The sequence below is a fragment of the Columba livia genome, chromosome 1, assembly GCF_036013475.1.
Source record: "Columba livia isolate bColLiv1 breed racing homer chromosome 1, bColLiv1.pat.W.v2, whole genome shotgun sequence".
Classification (NCBI taxonomy): domain Eukaryota; kingdom Metazoa; phylum Chordata; class Aves; order Columbiformes; family Columbidae; genus Columba; species Columba livia.
The window spans coordinates 164,570,270-164,588,627 of record NC_088602.1 but is presented as its reverse complement, the minus strand read 5'-3'; the positions used below and the strand labels follow the sequence as shown (position 1 = coordinate 164,588,627).

Below are 18,358 nucleotides of genomic sequence, written 5' to 3'. Positions count from 1 at the left end.
GTAATAAGATGATACAAATGACAAAGGTGGTTGTTATATTTCTTTATAGAATACAACAAGAAATTGTAGAAACTCCCCAAAGTTGCTTCAGTACTGTTATATGATTCCTCTCTTTGAGCGCTACACTAGAGAACTGTTTACTTGGTAATTTGACTGTGTTTATATATTCCACATACTATTCAATCAATACAGGTGTGGGATTTCATATTGAACAATTCTCTAATCTGTGAAAACATTACCACTTGGGTAATGGCAGTAGCTTATGACAACTATTCATATTGAAGACAACTGTTTAATTAAAAAGAAAATTCTAGGGTTTTTTTCTTTAAGGAGGATGCCTGGCAACCACAAGGTTCTGAATATTAACATAAGACACTTACTGTGTAATATAATACATCAACAATAATGAAGGTACATCCTGGAATTGAAGAAATGAGCCACTGGCAGAGTGAGAATTAGCCTGTATGAATAGCAAGAGGCAGTGAAATGAGAAACATATTTCTTACTGCTTTTATTAAATTGAACAATCAAACACTGGCACTTTGAATACTTGTACAACCCCTTTCAAAGATCAGCTAGCAACATCTAAATTTCATTATTTAAATTTTGCATAATTTTCTTGGTGCCAAAGATATATTTTATAGTTTAGAAATGCATGTTACATCTTCCATGATTTGCTTATATGCGTGTTCCCAGATCCTGCAATTTATATGCAGTCTTCCTCTCTTTAATGTGTTTTCTTAAACCTCCACTCTTGGAGATGAGGTTGAGGAGCAAACACATAATTCCAGTTTCTGTTTGAAAACTTAAAAAAAAAGGACTCTTGGCTGAAAAAAAAAAAAAAAAGAGTTTGAAAGGGTGCTATGAGCACACATACGGCTTCAAAACCCAAAAAAAAAAAAAAAAAAGTTGTAATTTTTTTATTATTATTTTGCATTTGTTGAAGATGCAATTAATCCATGATTTTTGAGTGGCTGGCCTTGGGAAAATCATAGCATTACCTGTCCCTATCAGAAGGGAGCTCTCTCAGAGAATAACTGTGGTTACTCCATTGAACTATGCTGTGATTCTTTGAGATGATGCTTTACAGTAATAGCATATTGTCTCTGAAAATCTGTTTTATCTTTTTACAAAAAAGCAATATAGGATGCAAAAGAGAGAATTAACATGTTCTTGAGTATTTGCTCCATGTATTGGTGCCCACCAGTTAAGACAGGAAAGTAAAATAAGAATAATCAAGGCAACTATTTTGAGTATCAATGTTAAAACAAATGTAGCTAAACTGATACAACAACAGTCAGAAAATGGCAGGATAATTATTATGATACATATGTAAATACGTCAGCCAAGTCCCAAGAGGTTGTAGTGATCTACCTAGGAAAATATTATTTGCGTTTTTTTAATAACTAGCTTGCATTATCTTCAGATGACGGAAAGACATATCAAGGAATCTGTAGCATATTTTTAAGTGATTTATTTTAGCGCTGATTTCCTTTTTGTTTTCACACAATGCTTTTGAAATTAATATTTCCTTTTACTGTAGATAGGGTTGCTCTGTTGTCTCCTTGCCAGCTCATGTAAAAGCATTTCTAATAAATACTCAACATTAGAAACCAGAGTGGTGTTGTTTGCAGACAGGTATAGTACAGCAGGAGAAAAAGCCTTCTGGACTTCATGAAAAGATACACAATACTTACACATAATACATAAATTAGCGGGAATTCTGCCATCTTATCCACTAGCTGCAGAAGAAGAAAATGTAACAATAAAAAGAAGCATTGAGAAGTTTGGTAATGGGAAAGTGAATAAAAAGTGCCTCTCATGGGCTCTGTGTCCATGATTTGCTACAGACAAGATCATGAACTAATCCTTTTTTCACCTGTGTTGGATTCATTTAGGAACAATTTATTGTAAGTCAGTGGTCTTCAACTGTTTTAAACTTGTGCAAGATGAGAACAGGTCTCTTCAAATCATCAAATCAGGAGCCTGCACCCACTCGCATTGTTTTAGTGAAGCAGAGTGGCAAGAAGGAGCTCACCCACACAGCTGGCAGTTGTCTCCACCAAGAGGCAGTGGAAAATCGCTGCCTCTATGTGGTTTGCTTTCTGAGTCGCTTTTATGCCCTATCACACCATTTATGCCCACTGATATGCCCTGTTAAACCATTTTTGTCCACCAGCAGAATGTTGTTTGAGCTCCTTGCATTAGGGCACTCCCCTATGCCGCTCTGCTGGGTACACATCCACGAGATCCACATAGCCTTGGGCAAAGGAGAAGGTTTAGGCAAACTGCAGGAAATACTCTCATATATATTTTCCTGTCTCAGTTTCCTCATCACTTTTTCTCAGTATAAACTACAAAGTGTTTGGGATCATTTTCCCACAATTTGTTGCTCATTCTCCTACACCCTTTAGCTTTGATCTCAAAACTTCTAGGACTAAACACCCACTTCTAAAACAGCATTGTCTTATCAGTCCTTCCAGTGCAATGATCCTCTTTGGATCAGTCCTTCTAAAGCAATTTGATCTAATTTGATCTAACTTTTTTTAATTTCCTTTCCTGCTCAAGCCTTTCTACAATCCCTGTCTTCTTTTTTTTTTTTTCTTTTCCTTTTCCTTTTTCTTTATTTTTCTTCAGAAAATTTAAGGAAAAGGAAAAACAACAGAAAGCAGCTTCTCTCCATTTTAGTCAAGCCAATGTCTCAAGGTAGTTTCACCTGGATGTGGCAGTACTGAAGGACAGTTAAACTATGTGCTGTTTGTGATCTGTGCAGGGTTGGAAGCTTTTGGTAAAAGCAGTATTATGAACCAGTAGCTGGTTTAATACTCTTCTATAATCCAAAGGCATATAAATAGTTCACATTTAGTTTAAGGAAAGAATGAGTCTTCAATGTGGTTTTCGGCTCAGGTTCAGAATACTGATATTTTTGAGTTTATTAAATGATAGCCTAATATGAAATATGTACATAGGCAGGAAAATTTCCACTAATGCTTATGGTGGAACTGAAAATGAAGCAAAAATTAAAATTAAGGTAGCGCAAACTAGGAAGAAATAATAGACTTATGCCATGAGGTGAAGTCTACTGAGTTTTGTTGCCCATTGACGGGTATGTATAGGGCAATGACTGTTTCTGAAGTATCATTTGGATGGCTAGACCAATGCAGAATAAACAAAATATTACTTACTGATGAAGCACCAAAAATGCAGCAACAAAATGGATTGCTCGTCAATTAAGGAAATACTAATAACTGAGCCAGGGTCACAAAAAAAAAACAAGCCAGAACCAAAAATTGGCAAATGAACATCATCTTTGGTTTTGAATAAAATGAATAAAGTCAGACACATATTAAAAATCTTTCAGCAGTGTTACTATCAAACAAGGTTGTGGAGGGGGAGTTCTTAGAATGTATCAACAGAAAATGTTTCTGTCTATATTCTGGCATTTATTGAAAACACTAAAATTTTCATTTTAACATGTATTTTCAAAAACATTCCCATATTAAGAGGAACACCAAGCCACTTATTCTTTTTTTTGGTAAACTGAAAAAAGAAAGATTCATAAAGATGCTATTGGTTTTCCTGTTTAACAGGAAGTTATTATGTAAGTTTCACTGGAGAACAGAAAAGAAAGTAACCACTTTAAGATAGATGCTATTTTGGAAAGTACTTCATGCCAGTGTATGTTAAGAAAATGGGATCCCAGTGCAAGCAATGCTGCAGTTTGACAACAGGGGAATATTCCATTAGTACTAGGCATTTTAAAATAAAACATTCTTGGTTTGTTTGTTTCTTTATTTTAAGAAGTAAGTGCAAGCTGTCATGTTCAAAAGCATTATTGCACGATCATCTCCTACATGTTCTCTCTTACCAGGACTGCTGTCACTAAGGATTGCCAAAGAATCCATGTGGAGTTATTCAGTTTCTTCCAGGGAAGAAGAAATATGAAACATGCCATCTAACTAAACTTGTCTCTCTTCTGACTTGAATCCAGATTGGAGGTGAAAAGCCAGAAAAGCTTTTACTATTTTGCGATACAGGCAGACTTTAAGCAAATGTCATACTTTATTTTCCCAAGTTTCCAAGCTGAGATTTTTGTTAGTCATGTGCAAAATATCAAACAGTGTAAGATTCATGTGCTACTCTCTCTTTTGTGGAGGAATAAAATGAGGGGAAAAAAAAAAAGGTACAACAACAGAAGTCTTTCATTTAAAAAATCTTTGCATCAGTTGCTGAATAGACAGTACTGAGCTTTTAAATATCTTAGTTATCCCCAAAAGCATGAACATATGAAGTGAATGACCATACCTAACTTATTTATACCATTATAGCCAAGAAGCACTGATAGAGAAAATTCTTGATTCAACATTCTTGAGGCCAAAAAAAAGATAATAACCAATTGCAAATCAAGGGTTTAGACTCTGAGCCAAGACAATTATAGCTAGTCTCACTGTCTTTCCTCTCAGCTGAATGCATTTGTAACAATAATATCCTTTTCTTCACAAGAAGGTGTTGAAGACCTAATCAATATTTTTAGCAGAAGAGGTGAGCATCTGAGCTTTTCAAAAATGTACTTGTATATTTACCTTATTAAAAATGTCTTCCCAATGACGAAGACATTACTCAAACATCAGTGAAATATTTAAACTTCACACCCAGTTTAGACAAAAAAAACTCAGGAAAAGAACTTCACATGGCTGTGTTTTGAAGTTCTGGAATCTTACAAGGGTGGTGTTTGTTGTAGCATTTATCTTCCATATGACGCAAACTGGCTACATAGAGACAGCAAACCTAAACAGGTAGGATTCACCTCACTACTTTTAGTCATCTAAAATGTGAGTCCAGTCTAAGTTAGTCATATACTTGCCTCTGTACTTTATATAGAGGTTTGGGCAACTGCCGAGACACTTCTGGCTTTGGAGAGGGATGTAAGAAGAAGGAATGACCAGTAATATTGAGGCAAATTCTGAGTCTGAACCTAGAAAGAAAAGTAATAAGGGTAGGAAGAATCCCGACTCACATGGTTATCTTAGAGTAAGCTTTTAACTTGCATATTAATAAAAGACAAGATCACTGCCATAGTTTGGGGCCAGTTATGTAATGTAGGAGCTGCACAGCCATATGACTGAATTTGTTTCCTTTTAAAAGGGCATATATCCATACATTTGCAAATATATGTGTGAGTACAAGTCTGCTTCAAAATAGCAAGATAGAGGTAGCATTTTAAAATAATATTTAACCATACTTTCAAGCAATCTGTAATTCTCTTATTTTCTAGTCCTTTGACCATTCTTTACTACTGGACTTCACTAGAATAAAGGAACTATAGCTGATAGACCTCTGCAGATTACTAGGTACAAGAATGACATGATGATAGTTCAAGCAAGTGGATGTACCAAATGCCATAGGCTGGACTATACCCTTGGACGAAACCTGTTGTCTTGGTGCTACCACAACTTTTAGAACTCTGAAGTATCAAATCAGGTAGAGCAGAGAAGCCGCAGTTCTCTGTCTATCTTTGCTTCTAATGCTGTCTTGTCTGTAATAATCTTAAACATTTGCTAAAGGAAGACTAATGTTATGAGCTTGCCAGAGAGGTACATTTAAGATAAAGTAACTCTGGTTAAAAAAAACAGGTGAGTAATTTGAACAAAAGGAAAACAGTAACAATAATCATCAGAAATTTTCACATCAGTTAATGGGAAGTTTACAGACAAATTCCACATGTGACTTTGAAGACTGGCAAGAGAATTGCTTCTATTTAGAACACTCAGTTTTAATGAGTGTACTATCGCTTTACATATTTTCCCCCCACCACCTTACATATTTAAAGCACCGTTATTTAGGAACAAACACTAAATCCATGTCCATGTTAATGAATAGTGTTTCTCTAGGTTGTTCACTGGCCCTGGTGAAACTCCATATCCACATGACAGTAAGTCTTTGTGTAGCCATAGTTCATTAAACACAAGGAATGTGTTGGAAATGCTTCAGGCTGGCTTTTCAGCAAGCACTCGCAGGGTTAACTCTTTTAACAAGTATGATTGTACAAAAGAGCTAATTTAGTAAGGCCACTTGTTTTGTGTAAAGTGCAAATGTCTCCAAAAGCTAAATACAGAGCTTTTCATTGTTTACAATGACTGATATAAGAAACAAAGTGTTTGGCTTTGAAATGTGTTTGCTTTTCAGTCAGTATTACACTACATTTTTCAGTCCAGTTCTCTATAGGCCTATTTTTGGAGGTGCTGAGCAATAAAATGATTTCTCCACAGGCTAGTGGAACCTCTGAGTATGTGACACCAGTTAAGATCTGACAGTGTGAGTGACTACATAACTCTTTATATGTTTAACTTCTGTCGTCTCTATCTGAACATTATGACCTATGATCCAAACATCAGAAAGTGACTTCTCATTAAAAATTCTTCTGGTCATTAGTGAACAAAGATAACTCATTACTGAACACAAACAACTCATTACAATAGCAGTTAAGAATTTTTATTTTGCTTAGTGCCTTCCATCAACAGAATCTGATGCACGCACAGATGTGCTTCCCACAGCTAGCTGATTGTTTTTCCAAATATTTTTTTTTTTTAGTTTTTTTGGAGAAAAAATGTAAAAGTCTCTGAAGTACAAATTTTTTCTCTTATATTTATATCTGATGAAAAATGATTTCAAAACACGTCTCATATACAAATGCATGAACACGGTCCATCACTGAAATGGCCACTTTCTCCAGCCATTACACCTGCTCATGTTATGTAGAATTTCTACAGAAATAGTTATTAAACACAGGAATCATATGGTTGAAAGTATAGTGAAAATAACCAAATACACTACATAAAAAACACAGTAAACTAATGTTGAAATAATTTTTTTCAGGAAGGACCATTTTGTCAAAATTAAGCAGGTAAGGATGATCCAGTTTAGAGACATTTAAAGAACATGGTTTCAAGGTGGGCTTTTATTTTTCTTAATTGAACTCAAACTAAGACAAATTTCCCATAATTTCTCACATGTATCGCCCTCCTAATTTGTCCTGTTGTCTTGGAATACCTTGGAATATCCTGGAATATCTTGGAATATCTTCCTAAAAGACAACTTTCCTCTTTCACTGCTCCTATTGCCCAAAAGCCCAGAGGGGAGGATGGGAGTGAAATGTGAATCATTATTCTACCTAGGGAATAGTAAAAGGAATGAGAGCCCTTTTTCTCTCTTGACAAGACTGATAATTTATCTGGTCACTCAGCCCTCTTTCTTCATTGTTGCCTTATTTCAACATGAGGTCATACTACAGTCCAATGCAATAGCAAAATATTTTGTTATCTAACTTATTTTATTTTCTTCTATATTATAATTGATTTTGGATTTTTTTCTCATAAAAATATCTTTAATTTATACTGTGTTGAATCAATCTTTAAGTGAAATCACCTACAACTCACCTCATCAAATTAAATTCATCTAAAAATTAGACTTGACATCAAATCTAGGATTGCCTTCTAGGATCCATCTACATTTAATTGAAACATAGGCATCTCAAGAGGGTCATTCATCCCATCAGCCCAAGACACTTGTATTAAGATGATATGAAGGTGTTTCAGCTACAAATGGAGCCTACTTCTTTAGCTTAGATTAAATGTTTGCATATTTTATGGGTAAAACCTAGTGAGATGAACCATATTCCATGTCAAAAGCTTGAGTTTTTCCTTCATGAGAATTAATACAGCATGTTGAATATCAGGAACTCAAAAAAATTCACAATCCAATGGGAAAATAAAAATTAAAGAAAAAAAATAAGAAATCTCCTAGCGATGTATTTACTGTGGTTCTGCTTCAAATAAAAGTTTTAGTATATTATTTGTGTCTTTCCCTATTGGGAAATATTTGTTTCAAAAGACAGTTTTCAGAATGTCAAACAACATATGTGACAACAGGGACATTTCATCTACAGCTCAAAAGCAACCTGAAAATTTATCATTCAGTTACTGCATCCAAGACATTTCCACTGAGATTATTTAAAATAATATTTAGGAACAAATATGCTCTGGTGGCAGCAGGATGACCATGAGCCAGCACTGTGCCCTTGTGGTCAAGAAGGCCGATGGCATCCTGGGGTGTATTAGAAGGGGTATGGAGAGATTCTTCTTCCCCTCTACTCCCCCCTGGTGAGACCACATCTGGAATCTTGTGTCCAGTTCTGGGCCCCTGAGTTCAAGAAGGACAGGGAACTGCTGGAGAGAGTCCAGTGCAGAGCAACAAAGATGATGAAGGGAGTGGAGCATCTCCTGTATGAGGAAAGGCTGAGGGAGCTGGGTCTCTTTAGCTTGAAGAACAGGAGACTGAGGGGCGACCTCATAAATGTTTATAAATGTATAAAGGGTGAGTGTCATGAGGATGGAGCCAGGCTCTTCTCAGTGACAACCAACGATAAGACAAGGGGAAATGGGTATAAACTGGAACGCAGGATGTTCCATTTAAATTTGAGAAGAAACTTCTTCATGGTGAGGGTAACAGAACACTGGAACAGGCTGCCCAGGGAGGTTGTGGAGTCTCCTTCTCTGGAGACATTCAAAACCCGCCTGGACACCTTCCTGTGTAACCTCATCTTGGTGTTCCTTCTCTGGCAGGGGGATTGGACTAGATGATCTTTAGAGGTCCTTTCCAATCCCTAGCAATCTGTGGTTCTGTGATCAAACTGAGTAGCAAATAATATGAAAAAAGGAAGTGTATGGGAATATAAACAAGTTAATTGTCTCTAGAGGATGCATGCTTAACATTTCAAAGAGAGGCTCAAGTGTTAATAGTTTTCTTTATCAAGTAGGGTTCATAAATAGCAACCTGTTAGTGGTGGAAAATGGTATACTGCATGCTACAGTAACTAAGAAGCAAAAGGAACAATTTATAAAGTGTGATTCGCAGTAGAAAGTGAGAGTGTCCAGAGACAGATTTCATATGGATAATTACTGTCTTTGAAACATGGACAACAGCCTTCTTTTCTCAGTTTTTACAGTGGTTTCTGCAGTTTATCCGTCACTCTTTCTGTCACTTCTAACAACTACAGCCTGACTCAGCAAATCAATGCTGCCAAAAAGAGTGGAGGAAGTACAGCAGGTTGTGCTATGTCATCATTTGGACATAGTAGGAAGATTCATCACCTTGCAGTAGAGCCTATTACACCATTGGTCACAGACTAACTTTTAGCTCTCTGTCCTTGGAATAGCTCTGCTGCCTTGCATGACATTCAATATTGACATACCTCCAGTGATACAGCCCACAGCTTTTCATATGTACCAACCACAGGCTGTAGGAAAGAGGGTTTCAAAGTGAAACTGAATGCAGAAAAGTTATTATAAAATGTCTCAGCTGTCCTGACACTTACCACATAAAATGTAGGCCAGAAAAAAAACACAAAAACAAAACCAAAAACAAACAAACAAACAAAAACAGAAAACAACAACCACAAACAAAACAAAGAAAACAAACCAAACAAACAAATGAAAACATTTAACACATTTTAATGTAATCCACTTCATGCTTTGCTTTATGAAGTGATCTCAGGGAGATAAGAGATTAAGCATGCCTCTATAGTTCTGTGTGCAAAGCTACTTGCACAGAGTGGTCACAGTGGTAACTGATACAAAATGAAGAGCAGTGCATGAATGAGTTCTACCCTTGCTGTGTAATGACTGAATAAGCAGTCAAAACAAACAGTACACATTTCGCTTTCATTCCTATGTGATCTTGGAAATCACCACTGCATACATCAACAGAAATATGTAATGTCCTAATACATTCTAAGAGAAAAAAAAAAAAAAGGGAAAAAAAAGCCATGCAAAGTGATTTACAAGCAGCAGGCAAGAGAAGATGATCATATTTTCCAGAACTAAAAATAGCACATACTTCCTGATTTAATCTGAATTCAGGGAGCCACGGTACTGATGTTTTTCTGCAAATGGTGCTTACCCAGAATAAAAGGAAACAAGCAGTAGTTGTGAGCTGTCACAGGAACTTCTGCAAAAAATCTGAATTCAAATCCTGTCTAGGTAATAGCAGAGAATGATGCCATTGGTTTCATCTTATTGTCTCTAAGGAAATGGTTTAACAAAGTTACTTCAGCATGCTCAACAGAGGGGTTATGCCTGGAGTCCTTCTGGTTGGGAATACTGCAGCAGGCTTGTGTGGAGAAGCAACAACTGCAATTGATTGCATTTGACCAGGTTCAATCTTCTGAGGTAAATGCAAAAAAAAAATATCTCTTTTATGACCAGTGTATCCTGGATATACTTTAATCAAATATCTCACCTGAATAAAAGACAGCAGAGAAAAAGGACAATAAGCTGAAACATGACTCACAATGATGAGGTAGGTTATAGAGAGTACTCTGTCCAGAGCTGGTAGTGGGTGAGACTGTGGGCAGAGAAAGAGAGAAAGAGATTTGTATCTCTCTGCCCCGAGACATTTGAAACTAATGACCTGTAGTGTGTTTCATGAGTTTATGCAGAGATACCTGCAACATCTGTTACTTCTTTAAGATTCTGTGGAGATTCAACAGTCCTGTCAGGTGTAGCAGATTGCAGCAGAATCAGTTATAAGCAGCAGCAGCAAATGTGCAAATGAATACATAACGCCCACTTAAAGCTTATGTTAATTCAGCTGCCGCTTTGGAATAGAATTAGCAATGGGTAGTATGTGCTCTTTCTTGTTAAACAGCTAGTGCCACGCTACAGTTGTTTGACAGCCTGAAAAAAAGAAAAAACACCTGATGTGCATCTTGTGCAGTAAGCTATAGTGTTAGTAATAGCAGGAACATATTATGAAACATAAATATCAATTAATTAACTTCTGAAGAAAAAGTATACTTTACACAGAAAGGAAGGAGCAATTGGGACTTTCTGCAGGAAATATGCATCATTTCACAAACTTCATTGGCACTGTGATCTTAACAGATGTGTGTTTCAGCTCTGTTGCCTTGGCCTTCTCTGAAGTTCACTTATTCCAGACAGGTAATCAACTGCTGTGAAAATAAATTTGCCCTTGAGTGAGCCAAATGGATGTTTAGGGACTGGAAGGAGTCTGTCACTTTCCCAGCTCACAGTTTAGGTCAATGATTATAAGCACAGCAGTGTACAGCTCACATTGAACACATCTCCTCATGGTGTTGATATTCAAAGACTGTCATCTTACTTACTCAAGACCCTGAAATCCATAGGAAGAAATGACAAATGCCATGATAACTGAGTTAGTGGCTTTGTTTTCTGGATCATTGCTTATTTCCACACTGTTCCAAAATACAGATAACTCACAGGTACAATCCACACAATTTTCTGAATTAATTAGGAAAAATACACACAGCAAAAAAATAATTTCATGCAAAAGGTAAGTCAGGCCTCTTGCTTTCTAGGCAAAAATGCTGTATTGAACTAAAGCAGCTGTGTTACCTTGAGTGACCTTCTGGTAACACTCTCAGCTCTCTTCTTTCAAGCAGCAGGAAAATCTTGGTTCACTACACTCAGGGTTGTACTCCATAGAAGAGATAACCCCTTTTTCAGATATAAACATAAGAATTAAAAGGAGAGTGGATTTAACACAAGGTCAAACTTTGCAACTCAAGTTGCCTGCTGCCCAGTGGATATTTCTGTCCTCTCTTGTGCTGGCATGACTGTTATATACTACAGTATCAATAATACAGTATCCAATATAGTCTTAAGAATTTGGCAACAGGAACATGCTTTCCACAGATCAACCATAAAGAAGATATATATGAGAATACAAAGTTCTTCTGAGGTCCATTTTTCAGATTAAGTCCTGAGCTAAGACTGAATGGAAATAATCAAAAAGAAGAACAGAGAGATATGTTGATTTTTTAATTTAAACTTTAAAAAAGAAAAACTAATTGAAAGAATTACAGGTGTTGCAACTTTCAGAGTATTTTCAAAGGAAATCAACATTTTTAATTACAAGGAAAAAGTCAATATATTATTTAAAAATTCATGCTATCTTTCCCAGCCAATCCATCTGCACACAAATATCAAATTGGCAAAGCATAGTGTTTTGGATATTTAGGCAAGAAAAAAATAAGACATAAAAAATATGTTTATGAACTTTATAAAAGGTTTTAAATGCAGTATCCTGAACGACTTTTTTACTATTACACAGGATTGTCATGTGAAACCACTTTACAAAAAAAAAAAGATTTTTATTTATTCATCTTAAAACAGAATCTAAAGAGCTGCACCAAACAGGCGTGCAGTGCTACATCAATAAAAATATTGCTGCATCTGCTTCCTACTTTTGTTGCTGACATTCAAAATTTTAATTTGAAAAGACTCTACAAACTGTTACCAAACAGTATTGATGTCTGAATTTTGTAAATGTATCCACTTGTACAAGACAGGTTTCATGAGGATTTCATAGTAAGATTTCTACCTGTCACCCTAAAAGTTAACATAATCAAAGCTGCATGTCTATGTTCACAGTATCACAGTATCACAGTATGTTTGGTATTGGAAGGGACCTCAAAAGATCATCTAGTCCAATCCCCCTGCTGGAGCAGGAACACCTAGGTGAGGTCGCACAGGAAGGTGTCCAGGCAGGTTTTGAATGTCTCCAGAGAAGGAGACTCCACAACCTCCCTGGGCAGCCTGTTCCAGTGCTCTGTTACCCTCACTGAGAAGAAGTTTTCTCTCAAATTTAGGCGGAAACTCTTGTGTTCTAGCTTGATCCCATTACCCCTTGTCCTATCATTGTTTGCCACCGAGAATAGCCTGGCTCCATCCTCATGGCACTCACCCTTTATATATGTATAAAAATTAATAAGGTCCCCCCTTAGTCTCCTCTTCTCCAAACTAAAGAGACCCAGCTCCCTCAGTCTTTCTTCATAAGGGAGGTGCTCCACTCCCTTAATCATCTTCGTTGCCCTACGCTGTACCCTCTCCAGCAGTTCCCTGTCCTTCTGGAACTGAGAGGCCCAGAACTGGACACAATATTCCAGATGGGGTCTCACCAGGGCGGAGTAGAGGGGAAGGAGGACCTCTCTCGATCTACTAGCCACCCCCCTTCTAATACACCCCAGGATGCCATTGGCCTTCCTGGCCACAAGGGCACAGTGCTGGCTCATGGTCATCCTGTTGTCCACCAGGACCCCCAGGACCCTTTCCTCTACACTGCTCTCTAATATGTAATTTCCCAACCTATACTGGAACCTGGGGTTGTTCCTGCCCAGATGCAGGACTCTACACTTTCCCTTGTTAAATTTCATTAGGTTATTGCCCGCCCAACTCTCCAGCCTGTCCAGGTCCTGCTGGATGGCAGCACAGCCTTCTGGTGTGTCAGCCACACCTCCCAGCTTAGTGTCATCAGCAAACTTGCTGATAGTATACTCTATTCCTTCATCTAAATCGTTAATGAATATATTGAATAATATTGGCCCCAGCACTGACCCCTGAGGCACTCCACTAGATACTGGCCTCCAACTAGACTCCGCACCATTGACTTCCACTCTCTGGCTTCTCTCCTTAAGCCAGTTTGCAACCCACCTCACTACTCTATTGTCTACACCACACCTCCTCAACTTAGCTGTGAGGATGCTGTGGGAGACTGTGTCAAAGGCTTTACTGAAGTCAAGGTAGACTCCACATCCACCGCTCTGCCATCATCCATCCACCTTGTTACATTCTCATAAAAGGCTATGAGGTTGGTCAAGCATGACTTACCCTTGGTAAAGCCATGCTGACTGCCCCTAATAACCCTCTTATACTTGATATGTCTTGAGATGGCACCAAGGATAAGCTGTTCCATTACTTTCCCAGGGACAGAGGTGAGGCTGACCAGTCTATAATTACTCAGGTCCTCCTTCTTGCCCTTTTTGAAGACTGGAGTGACATTTGCTTTCCTCCAGTCCTCGGGCACCTCCCCCGTTTCCCAAGACTTGGCAAAGATGTTGGAGAGTGGTCCAGCAATGACTTCAGCCAGCTCCCTCAGCACCCGCGGATGCATCCCATCTGGACCCATGGATTTATGGATGTCCAGACTATTTAATTGCTCCCTAACACAGTCCTCATCAACTAAATGTTCATTCTGTGAAGAGAAATAGTCACCTTCAGAGGACCACTTCTTCTATCACAAGATGTGACACTAAGGTATGTAGGATGAATGACCCTCTTCATTGACTGAAGAGGAGAATTAACCAAGATCAGGCCCAATTTGACCTTAAACATCTGCTTGTCAGCATGTACAGAACCATTCAAACCATGTCTGTATGAACTAAATGTCCACTGAGCTAAACATCAAACTATAATCCACTCTGAATTTGGGATTTCTCACAAGACGGCTACTGCACCAGTCATTGTAAACAGAGAAAAATTACTGGAAGAGGTGCTGGTGCTGTCTTGCTATTGCTATTAAAGCACTCAGGAGAGTCTTAAAAGCCTTGAACTCATATTACTTATCTGCTTCAGAGGTTGTGAACTCACACTTTCTGCAAGCATGGTTTAATATCTAGATGTGACACATTTTGGACTGGAGGGTCAGCTCTGCCTCTCCAACTGAAGCTGCTCTACTTGATCTGCACATGTTTAAAAATTAATTGAGGTAAACACTAATAAATCTTTCTTTTAGCTTAAGCACTTGTCTGAATATAAGGAAATGTGTATTAAACCTCTTCATCTAATTTGTGTTATTTTATCCAAAGTGAAATAGCTTTATCAAAAGTAGCCAAGACGACTCTCCTCCCTCCCACTCTCAGACTGTGCTGAAGTGCAGTGATTAGGGCAGTCTTTGGGGATATAAACAATTGCTGCTCAAGTCTCTTCAGGCAGAAGAAGATAGTTCTGCATTTTGTGGAAAAGGAATAGATTTAATTATTAAGTTAAGAAAAGTTCCATCTAATATCTTAACCACTTCCTTTCTCTTTTGCAGAAAACCTGACAACTAACGTATGTCAAATCAGTGGTCCTTTTCAAAACTAACTGACTGGATCATTGGGCTGAGGCCAATTGTATGAGGTTCAACAAGGCCAAGTGCCAGGTTCTGTGCTTGTCATAACAACCCCAGGCAGCACTACAGGCTCTGGGAAGAGTGGCTGGAAAGCTGCCTGGAAGAAAGGAATCTGGGAGTGTTGATTGACAGCCAGCTGAATATGAGCCAGCAGTGTGCCCAGGTGGCCAAAAAGTCCAACAGCATCCTGGCTTGTATCAGGAATAGTGTGACCAGCAGGACTAGAGAAGTGATTGTGCCACCGTACTTCTCACTGGTGAGGCCACACCTTGAATGCTGTGTTCAGTTTTGGAGCCCTCACCGTAAGAAAGACATTGATGTACTAGAGAGATTACAGAAGAGGCAACAAAGCTGGTGAGGGGTCTGGAGCACAAGTCTGATAAGGAGCGACTTAGGGAACTGGAGCTGTTTAGCCTAGAGAAAAGGAGGCTGAGGGGAGACCTTATCACTGTCTACAACTACCTGAAAGGTGGTTGTAGCATGGAGCGTGTTGTTCTCTTCTCCTGAGTGGTAGGACAAGAGGAAATGTCCTCAAGTTGTTCCAGGGGAGGTTTAGATTGGATATTAGGAAAAATTTCTTCACAGAAAGTGTTGTCAGGCATTGGAACAGGCTGCTCAGGGAAGTGGTGTAGTCACCATCCCTGGAAGTGTTTAAAAGGAGTTTAGATGAGGTTCTTAGGAACATATTTAGTGCTAGAGCTAGGTTATAATTGGACTCAATGATCCAAAGGGTCTCTTCTAACTGAAGTGACTCTATGATTCTATGATTGGCTCGAGTCACATCCTCAGCAATTAGAAGTGAAGGCCCTGCTTGTTTACAATTAGGCTTTAAAACAAAAATGCAGTACTTACAACTCAATCCCTCTCACAGACTTCAAGAAGAAAACACAAAATAAACCTTAGTCCATGCTTGGAACTGAACTTACACTGAACCCTTCATGAGCAAAAGTACTTTGGCACCTCTGATTTCCACCAGGGACTAGTGCTGGAAATGACTGTGCTCTAACAGAAAGGCTTTTCTTCTGGTATTTCCAGCTGAGATGCCAAGTGGAAGTTCTGGAATCTGATAAGAAAGCTTGCTCTCATAGATGTTTATCCAAACTTGACCTAGACTGTAAAATTTTTAATATCTGGCTATCTTTATAAACTGACACTGAAATTAGTTAGCAGAACAGTCTTCATTATTAATACTCAAGTATATATTTGTTGTTTTAGTATAAAATTTCCTTCTTTTCATAGAAACCAAAGCATTGAAAGTATCAGTAGTACAGGTTAATACAATAGTGAAAGACAATACCTCACTAGCAGATGCTAAAAATACAATCAAAAGAAAAGCATTTGAAATGTCTGTCTTGCTTCCTCATGCTCTTAAATTACAGTGAGAAAAAATTTTACATTGAATTTCTAGTGTAAAATCCCAGAAATCACTGTGAAATCACTGAGAAGTCTACTATGAATTGGCCTGTATTTGCAATGGGCCTCAGCTATAAAATTTGCCTTCATTTATATTGTCATCCACCCCATTAAGTTCCTGAGAGGTACTTTAACTGAAATTGGGAAGTAAGATCTTGGCCAGTTTCTCAATGGAAGAGCACTTATTCAGTCCTCATCCTGCCCTAGCAGCACCAGACAATCATAGTATGTAAAACTGACTAACTGTGCTGCTTGTTTTCTGAATGTCTTGCTAAAACATTCATGATTGGATATGAGTTCCATTCAGAAAAATTAATGCAAAGATTACAATAAACCCTCAACAGTGAACTAAAAAGAAAAGCACTCTCTGACCTGATAAAACAGCTGTGTACCATTGCATAAGAGCGAAGGACTGAGCCCAATAAATTATTACAGCTAACTGATCGTGATTGCATCACCTTGTGAAATAGCTTCATTCCCTTGTTCTGGGGAATGAAGTAATATCATCTTCTCTAATACCACAAATGATTAAAGTGAGACCTTCAGATGACTGGGCCTGATATACCACAATCATGCCTTTCTTTCTGCATCAGCAATTGTATGGGCATATTCCAGTAAACTCCTGCTTTTAATATCTACAACAGTTGTGAAATTTATGCAACTATTTGATCAATTTATACAATGCACCTGTCACAAATATTATGAATGAAAGTATACATGATACAAAACCTCATTTTATCAATAAACCCAAACTGACATGATTTCAAGTAAATATCTCTCAAACAGAAAAAAAAAAAAAAAGCAACTAGACAACAAGACAATTTTTCTCTAAATCCAATCCTAAATTATTATAACTTTTATCAGTAGTATTCATTGATAACCAGCACACTAGATCAAGAAATGAAGATCACAGCAAGGTAGAAGATCATTCATCTTACCTGTTGTCTTGTAAGATACTGTGTCTTTCAGATACAGTGATCTTAAGAGTCAGTAATTGATGTGCATCCAGAATGGAAGTGGAAGGTAGGATAGCTATTAAGCATTAATGCAGTAAAAGACATGGAGCAGAAAGCAAACAAGGTTTTACTCTTTCTGAGGTTTCAAATTATTTTAAAACCTGGGCACTACGCCTGCTTACTCTGCATGACCAAAACAGTGGAAAATCTGCATTTTGACATAGACTTGTAAATAAGAAAACAAAACAGAATAAAGTTCCCTGGCTGCTATTGCTGCCAAGGTATTGAGATGCACTTGAAGATTCTAGAAGATACTCTCAGTTCACAAGCTTGGCCAAAAGGAAGGAAATAGCTCCTTCAGTCCTAGATAGTACCTCTCCCAGACAGTCTGCCAGCTTCTCTCAGATGTGCTTCAGGTATTTATCTCTCACTCAAGTAATTATGTCAACCCAGCATGAAGAAAGCTGAGCAATCACATCACCTGGACAACAGGAAGCAAAGTGGAGCTAAGGGACACCGCTGTTTTGATGGCTGCAGTCACAAAGGTCACAGTGTTGCCTTTAGTGTCTACATATATGACTTTAAATAAAACATATGACGTAAAAGTCTACCATGCAACAAACTGCTTGTCTTCTTTGGTAAAACAATCATTCTGAGGTTCATCCTTCCAGAGGGAAAAGATTGGCACTCTTGGGCATGTCTGTGCCTGATTTTTTCAGGAACTGTAAATGTCACATAAATGATGCTTCATGTGAAAACTCACTTGTGACAGTTCTGAAAATATCTTCTTGGATGTAAAACGTATTTGCTAGTATCTTACACAGCCAGAAGGTATTGATACAAAGATCAAGAAAGGCAAATACAGTGTTGCTGACATTTTTTAAAGGGTCAAATGCAAAATGTATCTCTCTTAGAATCAAAGAGAGTTTCTGAAATCACTTTCTGATTTCCATCTCTCTTTGTATGTCAGATTATCAGAAGACTGGGGTAGTCTAGAAGTT

The 18,358-nt window shown here is 37.9% G+C and overlaps 2 long non-coding RNA genes across 9 annotated transcripts in view; one reads left to right on the top strand and one right to left on the bottom strand.

Annotated features, from left to right (window-relative positions):
- LOC135576488 (uncharacterized) overlaps nucleotides 1-18,358 on the bottom strand; it is an 83,601-nt gene that overhangs the window by 32,107 nt on the left and 33,136 nt on the right. For 6 of the 8 annotated variants that reach the window (XR_010468274.1, XR_010468268.1, XR_010468269.1 and 3 more), the window contains one exon: nucleotides 381-4,975. This is a non-coding gene — a long non-coding RNA (uncharacterized LOC135576488). The remainder of the gene's footprint in view (nucleotides 1-380; nucleotides 4,976-18,358) is intronic. The other 2 variants (XR_010468273.1, XR_010468277.1) reach the window with 2 other exon arrangements.
- Nucleotides 1-18,358, top strand: part of LOC135576492 (uncharacterized) — a 137,352-nt gene that overhangs the window by 90,475 nt on the left and 28,519 nt on the right. The gene's annotated exons all lie outside the window — the stretch shown is intronic.